The sequence below is a fragment of the Lissotriton vulgaris genome, unplaced genomic scaffold (genome assembly GCF_964263255.1).
Source record: "Lissotriton vulgaris unplaced genomic scaffold, aLisVul1.2 SCAFFOLD_1521, whole genome shotgun sequence".
NCBI lineage: Eukaryota > Metazoa > Chordata > Amphibia > Caudata > Salamandridae > Lissotriton > Lissotriton vulgaris.
The window spans coordinates 284120-296423 of NW_028253251.1; the positions used below are offsets into that span (position 1 = coordinate 284120).

Consider the following 12304-nt stretch of genomic DNA (forward strand, 5'->3'; position numbering starts at 1 on the left):
TATGTAAGTGAGTAGCCTGCGCAACTCTGTAGTAACGCTCCATGTCTGGAGCTGCCAGACCTCCCAGCTCGTACGGTAGTGTGAGGGTGTTCCATTTCACTCTCGGCTGCTTCCAACCCCAGGCTAAACGAACCATGAGTTTCGTCAGGTTCTTGAAGAAAGCCCTCGACAGTATGATAGGCAAGGTATTAAAGAGGAAGAGGAATCGGGGCAGCACCACCAGCTTCATGATAGCTATACGTCCCATCAATGACAATGGGAGTCTGCACCACCGCTCCACGTCATCTTCGCATTTGCTAAAGGCCACTCCATAGTTCTCACGGAACAGCACCTCCGAGTCCGAGTGAATCATGATCCCTAAGTATCGCACCGGGTCAGTAGACCCCAGCAGCGGATACTCCAAGTCGAAGCGGGTCGTCGCTGGCGTCAGCGGAAATACGACCGATTTATTCCAGTTAATTTTTAGGCCTGAGAGCGCTCCGAAGCGGACCACCTCCCGTAAGACCGAGGTTAGGTTTGCTTCAGGGTCGCGAACATACAAAAGTGTGTCATCAGCATAAGTTGAGATCACAATCTTATACGACGGGAAGCTAATTCCTCGGTGCCAATGATATTCCCTTAGTGCACAAGCCAGCGCATTCAGCAAGGGAGAGAGAGGGCAGCCCTGTCTGGTGCCCCTACTGATTCCAAACGCGTCAGAAACACGATCTCCTAGGCGCAGTCTGGCCAGCGGCCTCCAGTATAAAGCGCCAATCATTTGCAAGAATGGTTCCCCGAGGCCCAGCTTCTGCAAAACTCGCAGCATGAAGGGCCACCCCACGGAGTCAAAGGCCTTCTCCATGTCTAAGAAGATGGCCACCGCTTTCGAGTCCTGTCGGACGTGCTGAATGGTCCCCAGTAGTGTGCGGATGTTGTAATTCAGGTTTCTCCCCGGGATAACACCGGACTGCTCCGGGGCCACTATTTCTGGGGCTATTAAGGCAAGTCGTGTAGCAAGAACCTTGGCGTACAGCTTCGCATCCACATTTAATAGTGACAACGGCCTGTACGAACTACAGGCATTTTGGGGTTTACCTGGCTTGAGTATGGGGACTATCAATGCCTCTCTCATAGATTGTGGCATGTACCCTTCCTCGCATATCTCATCGAAAAGCGAGGACAGGTGAGGAATTAATTTATCTTTAAACGCCTTATAGAAGCCCACTGTCAATCCATCCGCCCCTGGAACGCTGTGCTCGCGCCTACTAGTCAGAGCTTCCAATATCTCATCTCCCTGTATTGGGGACATTAAGAACTCCCTATCCGATTGTTTCAAGAATGGCATCTGTATGTGGTCTAGGTATTCGTCCATGTCCGTCTCTAGATTATCTGTCCTAGAAGTGTACAACACCGAGTAGAAGTCTCTGAACTCCTCTAAGATCTCCTCATCCGACGTGACAACCTCCTTAGCGGACGTCGCCAGTTCCGTCAATTTCGGGGCCCTCTTGCTGTTGCGTATCAAGTTGACTAATAGAGAACTAGGCCTCTCACTTTCTCCATAGGTTCTTGCCGTCGCGTATTTACCCATATGAAAAACTTCAATGTCAGCCTCTTCGTTGTAATCGGAGACAAGGGATTTAAGTTGGGTCGCTATAGCGGGGTCCGGGTCAGACAGTTGCTTAGTCTCCAGTTCTAACAGTTGCGACTCCAGACATTTCAGGCGCTGGCGAATCGCCTTTAGAACACAATGGAGTGCTTGGCCATGGCCACCCCTCGTATGAACGCCTTAAATGCCTCCCACACTGTCTGAACGCTATCAACTGAGCCTATATTTTCCTTGAAAAAAAATCTATTTCAGTTGCCAATTCCCCTCTAAAGTGTTCGTCTAGTAACGAGTGTGGGGGAAAGCGCCATGTGAAGGGAGGGATCCTGCGCAACGGAGTCTCAAGGACCAGTAGTACAGGTGAGTGATCCGAGAGGGTGCGTGCTAAAACCGTACAGGACAGTATGGATCTAGATGTAGAATAGGAAGCCAGCCAGTAATCAATCCTGGTGTGGATGTTGTGAAATGCTGAGTAGTGTGTGTAGCCTCCACCAGTAGGGTTTCTCCCTCTCCACACGTCCACCAGGTCTAGTGTCAATAAGGCGGCCTGTAGTGCGACTGCCGCCGCAGAAGGGCAGCGTCGCGGCCCCGAAGACCTATCTAAGTCTGGATTCAGCAGCAGGTTGAAGTCCCCGCCCCAGAGCATCTGATAGGAGGGGAATGCTCGGCAGCTCCGTGCCAGTTGTTCGAAGAACTCCGGAGAGTCATAGTTTGGCCCGTATACACTAACCACCAGTAGCTCGTGACCCTTCCCCAAGCATCTAGAAATTAGGTACCTGCCCCCTGGGTCAGCCTGCACCAGTCTCAAATCCAATTTAGATCTCGGATTCACCCAAGTCAGAACTCCCCGTGAGTGTGTAGTAAACCCAGCTGCCGTGGCGTTGCCTGCCATACCCCTATGTTGTAACATTTTACTATTGAGAGGGAGATGCGTTTCCTGGATAAGTGCCAAGTCTACATGATGTCTTTGCAAATAGTGTAATACCTTCTGCAGTTTCCTGTAATCATTCAATCCCCGTACATTCCAGGTTATAGCTCTAAGGGTTTCCATTGGGTTTCCAGTGTGCGCTCCGGCAGTACTAGTCATCTGTGCGATTGAGAAGGATAGCAGTAGAGAATCATCAAAACACAACCAGCACGCGTTTGGTCAGCTTGAGGAACCAGCTGCAAATCTACGAACATGAACATCAACAGCCCGTCCCTCCATCCCTCCACCCACAGCAGACCCACCCCAAATAGGTCTTGCCGGACCCCAACCCACCCATCCCACCCCAACAACAATCGAAATACCAACAAAAGCAATGCGCGCAGGGGCAAAGGTCGCAGGTCAGCACCCATACACCAACAAACCTTTCTACGAAGAGGCATGGCCCCACCCCCCCCTGCCTCACACCACCACTGCAAAAATCAGAGCAATGCCATGCGCTATAACGGTACACTCTACAGGAGATTAACGTTTGACTCCCCATCCCCAAAATTGGAGCAGGCTCTGTCCACAGGGAAGCAAGCATTGGGAGCGAGAAGCTATTGCACCAATTGTGTTTGACAGATAATGATCCAGATAGGCAGGTTCTACACTCCCAAAACCCAATCAGTACTTATCTTCATAAAGCAGTCAGTGCATGCCGTGGGCACCCCCATCGTCACCAATCGTCCACACGGTGAGAGGCCCCCGCCTCAACCAGAGTGCACTGCAGGGCCACCCCTCCACCAAGTAGCCGTCACCAGATCACTCCTGCTCATCCAGTTGGCCATTGTCGTTGTCTGTCTGCCTGTCTTCTCCTTAGACCAGGTCTTCAAGGCTTTTTGGAGCTCTGTAGGGTCCGTGAAGATATGCGAGTGGCCCTGTTTGTTGACCCTCAATTCGGCCGGATATAGCATAGCGTAGTCTAAGCCCAGTTCCTGAAGGCGCTTCTTGTGTGGGGCAAAATGTTTACGGGCTTCTTGCACACTGGCCGTAAAAATCCGGAAAAAGAGAGATAGCGGAGCCCTCAAATTGTAGATCTCCTTTAGCTTGCGCTAGTTTGAGCGCTGTGTCCCTGTCCCTGTAGTTTAGTAATTTCGCTATAATTGGGCGAGGAGGCAATCCCGGCTTCGGCTGCGGGCCCAGAGATCTATGTGCCCGTTCCACTACAAACATTTTTGAGAACACCCCTTCTCCAAAGAGCGTGGTGAGTAGCCGCTCCACGAACAGCTCCATTTTACCAGTCTGAGTAGACTCCGGCAGGCCCGTGATTCGAAGGTTACAGCGACGAGACCGCGCTTCCAAATCTTCCGTCTTATCCTGCAGCGATCTCATGAGGGTCTCCACGCGCCTGTGCGCAGTGTCCAGCTCCGTCTGATTCAGAAAAGGGGGTGGTGATGAACAGAGTGTCTGAATTAAGCAGACCACTCTTACCCAGTCCAAAGATCAGGGCTTGATCCATCACCGTTATTTATCTCACTGCACCATCCCAGCTCAGAACCTGGCCATATGCAAATCAGTCTGTCCCTGGCCCAGTGCATCATGGGAACAGGGCAGACTAAACTACCAAGCCAATTCTTCACCAGAAAGGAGACAAGCTACCGGGGACCGGTTTCTGGCATTTCAGCCTTCTTCGGCCCGGCTTGCTTGAATCCTGATGATGCAGTGAGAAAGGGACTCATGTCTGAATATACCCTGCCACACCTATAGTGGCCAAAAACGATTCAGAAAAGGGGGTGGTGATGAACAGAGTGTCTGAATTAAGCAGACCACTCTTACCCAGTCCAAAGATCAGGGCTTGATCCATCACCGTTATTTATCTCACTGCACCATCCCAGCTCAGAACCTGGCTATATGCAAATCAGTCTGTCCCTGGCCCAGTGCATCATGGGAACAGGGCAGACTAAACTACCAAGCCAATTCTTCACCAGAAAGGAGACAAGCTACCGGGGAAAGGTTTCTGGCATTTCAGCCTTCTTCGGCCCGGCTTGCTTGAATCCTGATGGTGCAGTGAGAAAGGGACTCATGTCTGAGTATACCCTGCCACACCTATAGTGGCCAAAAACGATTCAGAAAAGGGGGTGGTGATGAACAGAGAGTCTGAATTAAGCAGACCACTCTTACCCAGTCCAAAGATCAGGGCTTGATCCATCACCGTTATTTATCTCACTGCACCATCCCAGCTCAGAACCTGGCTATATGCAAATCAGTCTGTCCCTGGCCCAGTGCATCATGGGAACAGGGCAGACTAAACTACCAAGCCAATTCTTCACCAGAAAGGAGACAAGCTACCGGGGACCGGTTTCTGGCATTTCAGCCTTCTTCGGCCCGGCTTGCTTGAATCCTGATGGTGCAGTGAGAAAGGGTCTCATGTCTGAGTATACCCTGCCACACCTATAGTGGCCAAAAACGATGGCTTGGTAGTTTGGTCTGCCCTGTTCCCATGATGCACTGGGCCAGGGTCAGACTAATTTGCATATAGCCAAGTTCTGAGCTGGGATGGTGCAGTGAGCTAAAAAACGGTGATGGATTAAGCCCTGATCTTTGGACTGGGTAAGAGTGGTCTGCTTAATTCAGACACTCTGTTCATCACCACCCCCTTTTCTGAATCATTTTTTGTCCACCATAAGCGTGGAAGGGTATACTCAGATGTGAGTCCCTAGCTCATTGCACCATCAGGATTCAAGCAAGCCGGGCCGAAGACGGCTGAAATGCCAGAAACCGGTCCCCGGTAGCTTGTTTCCTTCCCAGTATAAGAATTGGCTTGGTAGTTTGGTCTGCCCTGTTCCCATGATGCACTGGGCCAGGGTCAGACTAATTTGCATATAGCCAAGTTCTGAGCTGGGAAGGTGCAGTGAGCTAAAAAACGGTGATGGATTAAGCCCTGATCTTTGGACTGGGTAAGAGTGGTCTGCTTAATTCAGACACTCTGTTCATCACCACCCCCTTTTCTGAATCAGCTCCGTCTGAGCCCCCTCTACCTCTGTGAGTTATCTTTCAGCCATATCGTGCTTTTCGGCATGTTTATCCAGACGTTCCGCCATGCGGTCCATCCTGTAGGACATGGCGTCCATCTTGGATCCCAGCGCGGTTATGCTTGACTGGATACTCTGCTTCATTGAACGGAGCATGGTTTTGAGGTACGAGTCCTCCGCCCGGGTCTCCTCTGGCTGTGCGTCCTCATTGCGCTGGGCCGGCGGGCTCTGCGCCGGCATCCGCCGCTGCGAGAAAGGGAGTCTACTCTGCTTCGTGTGTCCCTTTCCCATGTCAGCTCAGTAGGTCCGCCCGCAGGTCCTTGCGGAAGAAGTATGCTGCCTAATGAGAGGGGGCAGGAGAGAAGGCGCTGCGCGTTCCGATGTGAGTCCCAGGCGGCACGATGGAGATCCACCCCCTGCCTCTCCTCACAGGATCCGGTGGGGTATGGAGAGGAGGAACCCGAGCCGGGTCCGACTCCAGGTAAGTCGTAGTCCACCTGGGCCCAGCACCTCAAACTGATAAAACCTCAATGCGGCAGTGCTATCGATGCAGCCCTCTGCTTAGTTCAAATCACGGCCTGCGGGGAAGCTTGGCTGAAGGACATACAAATGAGCCCCTGCGTGTGCGGCTGTATGAAGGGCCTGGTGGCAGTGCTGCCCTGCAAATTGGGCCGCCGAGACCGCAGGCTCCCAAGGGAATGCAGCCGCTTCGCTGTTGTCATCCGTTGGCTTCTTGTCCCCCCAGGCGGCCGCTGCAGATACTCCGGCATGCCCACACTCCACCCGGCTCACCGAGGCCGCCGCTCCGACCCAGTTGCACCAAGGGCTTCGAAATTGCGTCGTCGCAGAACAGGGCGCTCTCACCGTTCCTCTGCGGTCCGGAGCTCTCACCCTGCGTCCGCCCAACACTCACAGGGCCCCGCAGTATGGAGTCTGTCCCAGGCCAGGGTTCAGGGGCTCCGGTCACCGACTTCCGGGCTCAGGGGCCTGCTCGTCTCTTCTGGCCACACGCACTGCGACGTCGCTCGGGCACAGGTTGCACTGGGGACCGCGGATTGCGGCCTACTGCCTCCCGCCCGGCTGCCGACGTCCCGTCACCTTATGCTTCAAGCCGCTCTCTTGCCGTCGGCTCTGTAGGTTCCCGGACCCTTCCGATACTTGGTAGTTCGGGAAAGGAGCCAAATTTCGAGCTGCAATGCAGGATATTGAAGGATAGACTGTGGTGTCGGCGGAGCCAGGGAATTAGGCGGCCATCCTCGCTGCCTGCAAGCTCCGCCCTCCCTTACATGGTAATTATTTAATGTCAAACTAGGGACTCCAACTGTTCGCACTAGTATATAATATAAGTGCAGTACACCCAGTATGATTTGTTTATGGGTGAACGACAATAATATCTGCAACAATAATCATAAATGAGGCGGGGAGAATGGATAATCTATAGAATGAATTCATAAGAAAGGAATGGAATTTGAGAAGAAACAGGTCCACTTAGATGGGATTTGGCTCTGCCTTTAAACGATAAGCAGTAACTCAGTACCTACAAGTTATCTAACAGCAATAAAGTGCACAGAATGTTGATTTGCAAGAGAGATGAAATATTGACGCAGACATACAGTGTCACAGGATAGAAATACTGATCTGTCTTCCTAGTCAACGATTACTGCCAAGTACCATTCCTCAGGCGCCATGCATTTCAGTGCGGTCGTTCCCCCTCTGTATTGCTTAATTCTGCTGGGGAGAAAGTGCCACCCATAGTCGTTCAAATGTCACTCATAATTACTCTAACATTATGAAAATGTCACTCATAGCAATCTTAAACCTTGGCTCTATGAAATACTTGTTGAAAATTAGAATGTAAGGCACCTATGTCCCGCCTCTCCGCCTAGTTCAGTCCCACTTTGCCACTGGACTCAAGATAACCATGCAGATGAGGGTTATGAACCCAAAACCGGTCCCAGGATGCTGGTTTCTGGTACAGGGAAGACATGGCTTGGCAGTTCGGGCTGGAGTGTTCCCATGAGGCACTGGGTCAGACTGATTTGCATATGGCCATGTCTGAACTGGGGATGTGGAGTGAGCTAAAGAATGATGATGGATTAAACCCAGATCACTTAACTGGGGGTGAGTGTTTGATTTGCTCAAACGCTCCGTCCATCATCCCCTTTGGTATCACTTTGTTCGCCCTAAGTTGGCAGGGTATGCCCAGACGTGGGTCCCTTGCTCGCTTTGCCACTGGATTCAAGATAGCCTGGCTGATGAAGGTTATGAACCCGAAACCGGTCCCAGGATGCTAGCTTCCGGTCCAGGGAAGATATGGCTTGGCAGTTCGGGCTGGATTCTTCCCATGAGGAACAGGGTCAGACTGATTTTCATATGGCCCTATCTGAACTGGGGTGGTGGAGTGAGCTAAAGAATGTTGATGGATTAAACCCAGCTCACTTGACTGGGGGTGAGTGTTTGATTTGCTCAAACGCTATGTCCATCATCCCCTATGGTATCGCTTAGTTCAGTCCCAGGGTCAGGTCTCCTCTCTTTCATCCGAAACCCGCCGCCACAGCAGCATCATGTCCGAAGTCCTGGTGCCGGAATTGCATGACCTGTCCAAAGAGCACGTGGCCGGCGCATGCACCGACTGGGACCCCAGCACTAAGGATTACTTGATGGAGCAAACTATGCTTGGGATAAAAGATCCTAAGAAGTCATTAGAATTTTACACCAAAGTTTTTGGAATGACACTCTTGCAGAAATGTGATTTTTCATCTATGAAATTTTCACTTTATTTCATGGGTTATGGGCACAAAAAGGATAGCCCCAGCGATACAAAAGAACGAACAGCATGGACTTTTTCCAGGAAGGCCACAATAGAACTGACTCATAATTGGGGAAGTGAAGAGAAGAGTTATCATAACGGAAGCTCTGAACCTCGAGGATTTGGGCACATTGGCATTGCATTTCAAGATGTCTACACAGCTTGTAAAAGATTTGAAGGTCTGGGAGTAACATCTGTGAAGCAACCAGATGATGGTAAAATGGAAGGACTTGCTTTTCTACAGGATCCTGACGGTTACTGGATTGAAATCCTCAGTCCCAACAACATGTTAAATATTGTATAAAGATCTTAGCTTTTGGGTCCGTGCCATCAAATGTTCGAAGAGATCGCTCCAGGAGGCTGAAAATGAGCCTGTACGATAAAAACACTACTTGTTAGAAATATTGGAATTCCATATCTTTGTTGTACTTGACATAACACTTTTAAAAAAAGGCTAACTCTGCATTTCTCCCTTTTTTTTCTTTTGTGATTTTGTCATCTTTCCTGAGTGATGTGAACATCTTGTATAGGCCAGCCTTCTGCTGAAAAAGGTTACCTAGTGTCTGTATATTGTACAACCTCAGGAACATGGCGTTACTATATTTTTCTAATGTTTTGTAGAAAAGTAACAGATATAAATAAATGCAAACATGTTTCCGAGTGGTGGTGGTGTGCACATTACTTTACGCAAATGTGTCATTACAGCATGCATTTCACCACAGCACATCAGTCATCAACCTATTTCACATGTTTCAGAATGTCATCTGACATTTAAGAAGAATATTCTTATTTCGGGGATAAGCATTGTTTTCTCTTATCTTTTGGCCTCTTTCAAATCCAAAACTCGACTGGTGGAAATTGTTCACTTGAATTTTTGATGCTGTAATATGTTAAATCTGAGTTGAGCCGCACTGCACAGTACACAAAGATGGGCAGATGTGTTATCAAAAAAGTAAGTGTTAAAAGCAGTCACACTAATTGTACGAATGTCAGAATGCTCACAGAGAAGAGCCACAGTGTGAGCAAATAAAAAAAGATTTACAATAAAACCAATATAATTAAAAAAAGAACGTAAAATCCATGAAATAAGAGTTTATTTATGTAATTTAGCCATTAACTGCGCTTCCATACAGTGTCGCATCTCTTTGTTTTCTCCTTGAAAATGTACTTTTTCTCCTTGAAAATGTACTCTTTCACTTCGTGCATGCCTCGTTCGATTCTTTCATTCCGTGCATGCCTCGAAAACTTACTCCATTATTTCACTCCATGCATGCCTCGAAAATACACTTAATTATTTCACTCCGTGCATGCGTATACTTTTTTATTTATTTCATGTTTCTTTCTTTGTTCTACTCGAGATTTGCGTCCTGTCTCTTCATGTGCAGAATTGACTCTTTTAATAAAGAAACGTCGCGTAATTAATTGCTTCCTGTGTATTTTCATGTGCAGCATTGACTCCTACATTAAACAAACGTGAGTAATTAATAGCCTTCTTAGCTCCGTTTCGTATCCAGTGAAATCGTGTATCCCCGCACTCAGCCCGAGCAGAGATCGACTGCTTATGTCTGATCCTGCACGGGCTGAATGTATTTTCCGAAGAAAGCCGAAGTGCAGGGGGATACCAGGGGGATACCACATATTACACAACACCGGCATCACTACATGTCTCCAATACCCTGGAAACGTCACTCAACAAACAGCTGACACGTGTTTCGTCAGGAGGTACAGACTTTTTCAAGGCTGTGATAAGTAAAAAATGCATACTATCAATAAATCCATCTGGAACATACTTAGGGTGACCAACCGTCCGTAAATTTCACGGACAGTCCGTAATTTCGGCCGTCTGTCCGTTGTCCGTGAAGGAATCTTTAACGGACGCCATTTGTCCGTCATTTTAACAAGGCACCGGTTGCTCCACCCTAAAGCCGGCACAGCTTGCACCCACCTCTTTTCTTCACTCCAATGCTGCACCAAAGCTTCTCAGATGCCCCGCAGCATTGGAGAGGCACAGCGGGATGGCACCCCTCACACCTCCAGCCCTTGATGACCTGTTAAGAGGTGCTTCGAAGGTGACTGAGAGGGAGGGGCTGCCGGTTCAGGAGCAGCGACATCTTTTCACATGCAAACAGCCCTGAATGTGTCATGTCTCTGCTTTTTAGAGGGGGGCTCACACATTCCATTTCTACCCAGGGCCCCAAACATCCGAGACTCGGCCAGATTACACCCCTGATTACACCGAGGCAGCACGTGGTTCTCCTCACAGAGCTTAATTACTGTCACTAAATTGTAAGCAAACCTCGGTTCTTCAAACATGCAGTCTATAATGTAAGAAAATAAAGAAATGGCACAATCGCACCCACACTGATTAACAAAGTATGGAGGACAATCAGTTCAATCAGTTCTCTTAGAGTATCTCCTGTAAGGACTGTACATCACAGTGGGGGATGGCATTTTGGACAGAGAGCCTGTCTTCTCGTTGTCTTGTGCAGGAGAGGAGCCCAATATGATACTAGAATACTGCATGCCCACCCCTGTGTTCCCTCTCCTGTGATGGCTCCTGCCCTCCCCTCAGTGATGGCACCTGTCCCCCCATGTGGTGGCTCCAGTCCACCCCACGCCTGGGATGGCTCCTGTCCCCCCATGTTGTGGCTCCAGTCCACCCCCACCTGTGGTGGCTCTTGTCCCCCCCTGTGGTGGATCCTGTCTCTGCCCTGGGTGGCTTCTGTCCCAGTCCTGGAACAGCCCCTGCAGCGAGGGTGAAGTTCTTGATGGGCCTCTTCTCAAAAGGGCTCAGCTCAAAATTAATATGGAAAGGTTGGCGAGTAAGTAAGTGAAGGGATGGGTGAATAGCTGGATGAATTAGTGAAAGGGTGAATGGATGAATGAAAGATTGAATAAATGGCAAATGAGAGAGGATGGATGGATTGATGAGTGAGGGGAAGGATGGAGAGAAAATGCAAATAGCTGGATGTATGGGTGGAAGGGTAGCTGGATGATGGACGAGGGGAAAGATGGATGAGGGGAAAGATGATGGATGAGGAGAAGGATGGATGGATGGATGGATGGAGGGGAAGGATGGATGGATGGAGGGGAAGGATAAATGGATGGGATGGATGGATGGGTGAGGGGGAAGGATGGATGATGGATGAGGGGAAGGATGGATGAGGGGAAGGATGGATGGATGAGGGGAAGGATGGATGGATGAGGGGATGGGTGGATGAGGGGAAGGATGGATGGATGGATGAGGGGATGGATGGATGAGGGGAAGGATGGGTGAGGGGATGGATGGATGGATGAGGGGATGGGTGAGGGGATGGATGGATGAGGGGATGGATGGATGGATGAGGGGATGGATAGAGGGGAAGGATGGATGGATGGGTGGGTGGGTGAAAGGATGGATGGATGATGAGGGGAAGGATGGATGATGAGGGGAAGGATGGGGGGATGGATGGATGATGAGGGGGTGGGTGAAAGGATGGATGATGAGGGGAAGGGTGGATGGATGGATGATGAGGGGAAGGGTGGATGGATGGATGATGAGGGGAAGGGTGGATGGATGGATAATGAGGGGGTGCGTGAAAGGATGGATGGATGATTAGGGAATGGATGGATGATGAGGGGGTGGGTAAAAGGATGGATGGATGATGAGGGGAAGGATGGATGGATGATGAGGGGAAGGATGGATGATGAGGGGAAGGACGGATGGATGGATGATGGGTGGGTGAAAGGATGGATGGATGGGGAGTCGGTGGGTGAAAGGATGGATGATGAGTGGGTGGGTGAAAGGATGGATGGATGATGAGTGGGTGGGTGGGTGGGTGAAAGGATGGATGGATGGATGAGTGGGTGGGTGAAAGGACGGATGGATGGATGAGTGGGTGGGTGGGTGAAAGGATGGATCAGTGGATTGGATGGTGGGTGGGTGAAAGGATGGATGAGTGGGTGGGTGGATGGTGGGTGGGTGGATGGTTGGG

At 50.0% G+C, this 12304-nt stretch overlaps 1 pseudogene; it reads left to right on the forward strand.

The window, feature by feature from the left end:
- Positions 1–8085: 8085 nt before the first annotated feature.
- Positions 8086–8634, forward strand: LOC147661084 (lactoylglutathione lyase pseudogene; annotated as a pseudogene).
- The last annotated feature ends 3670 nt before the right edge of the window (positions 8635–12304 follow it).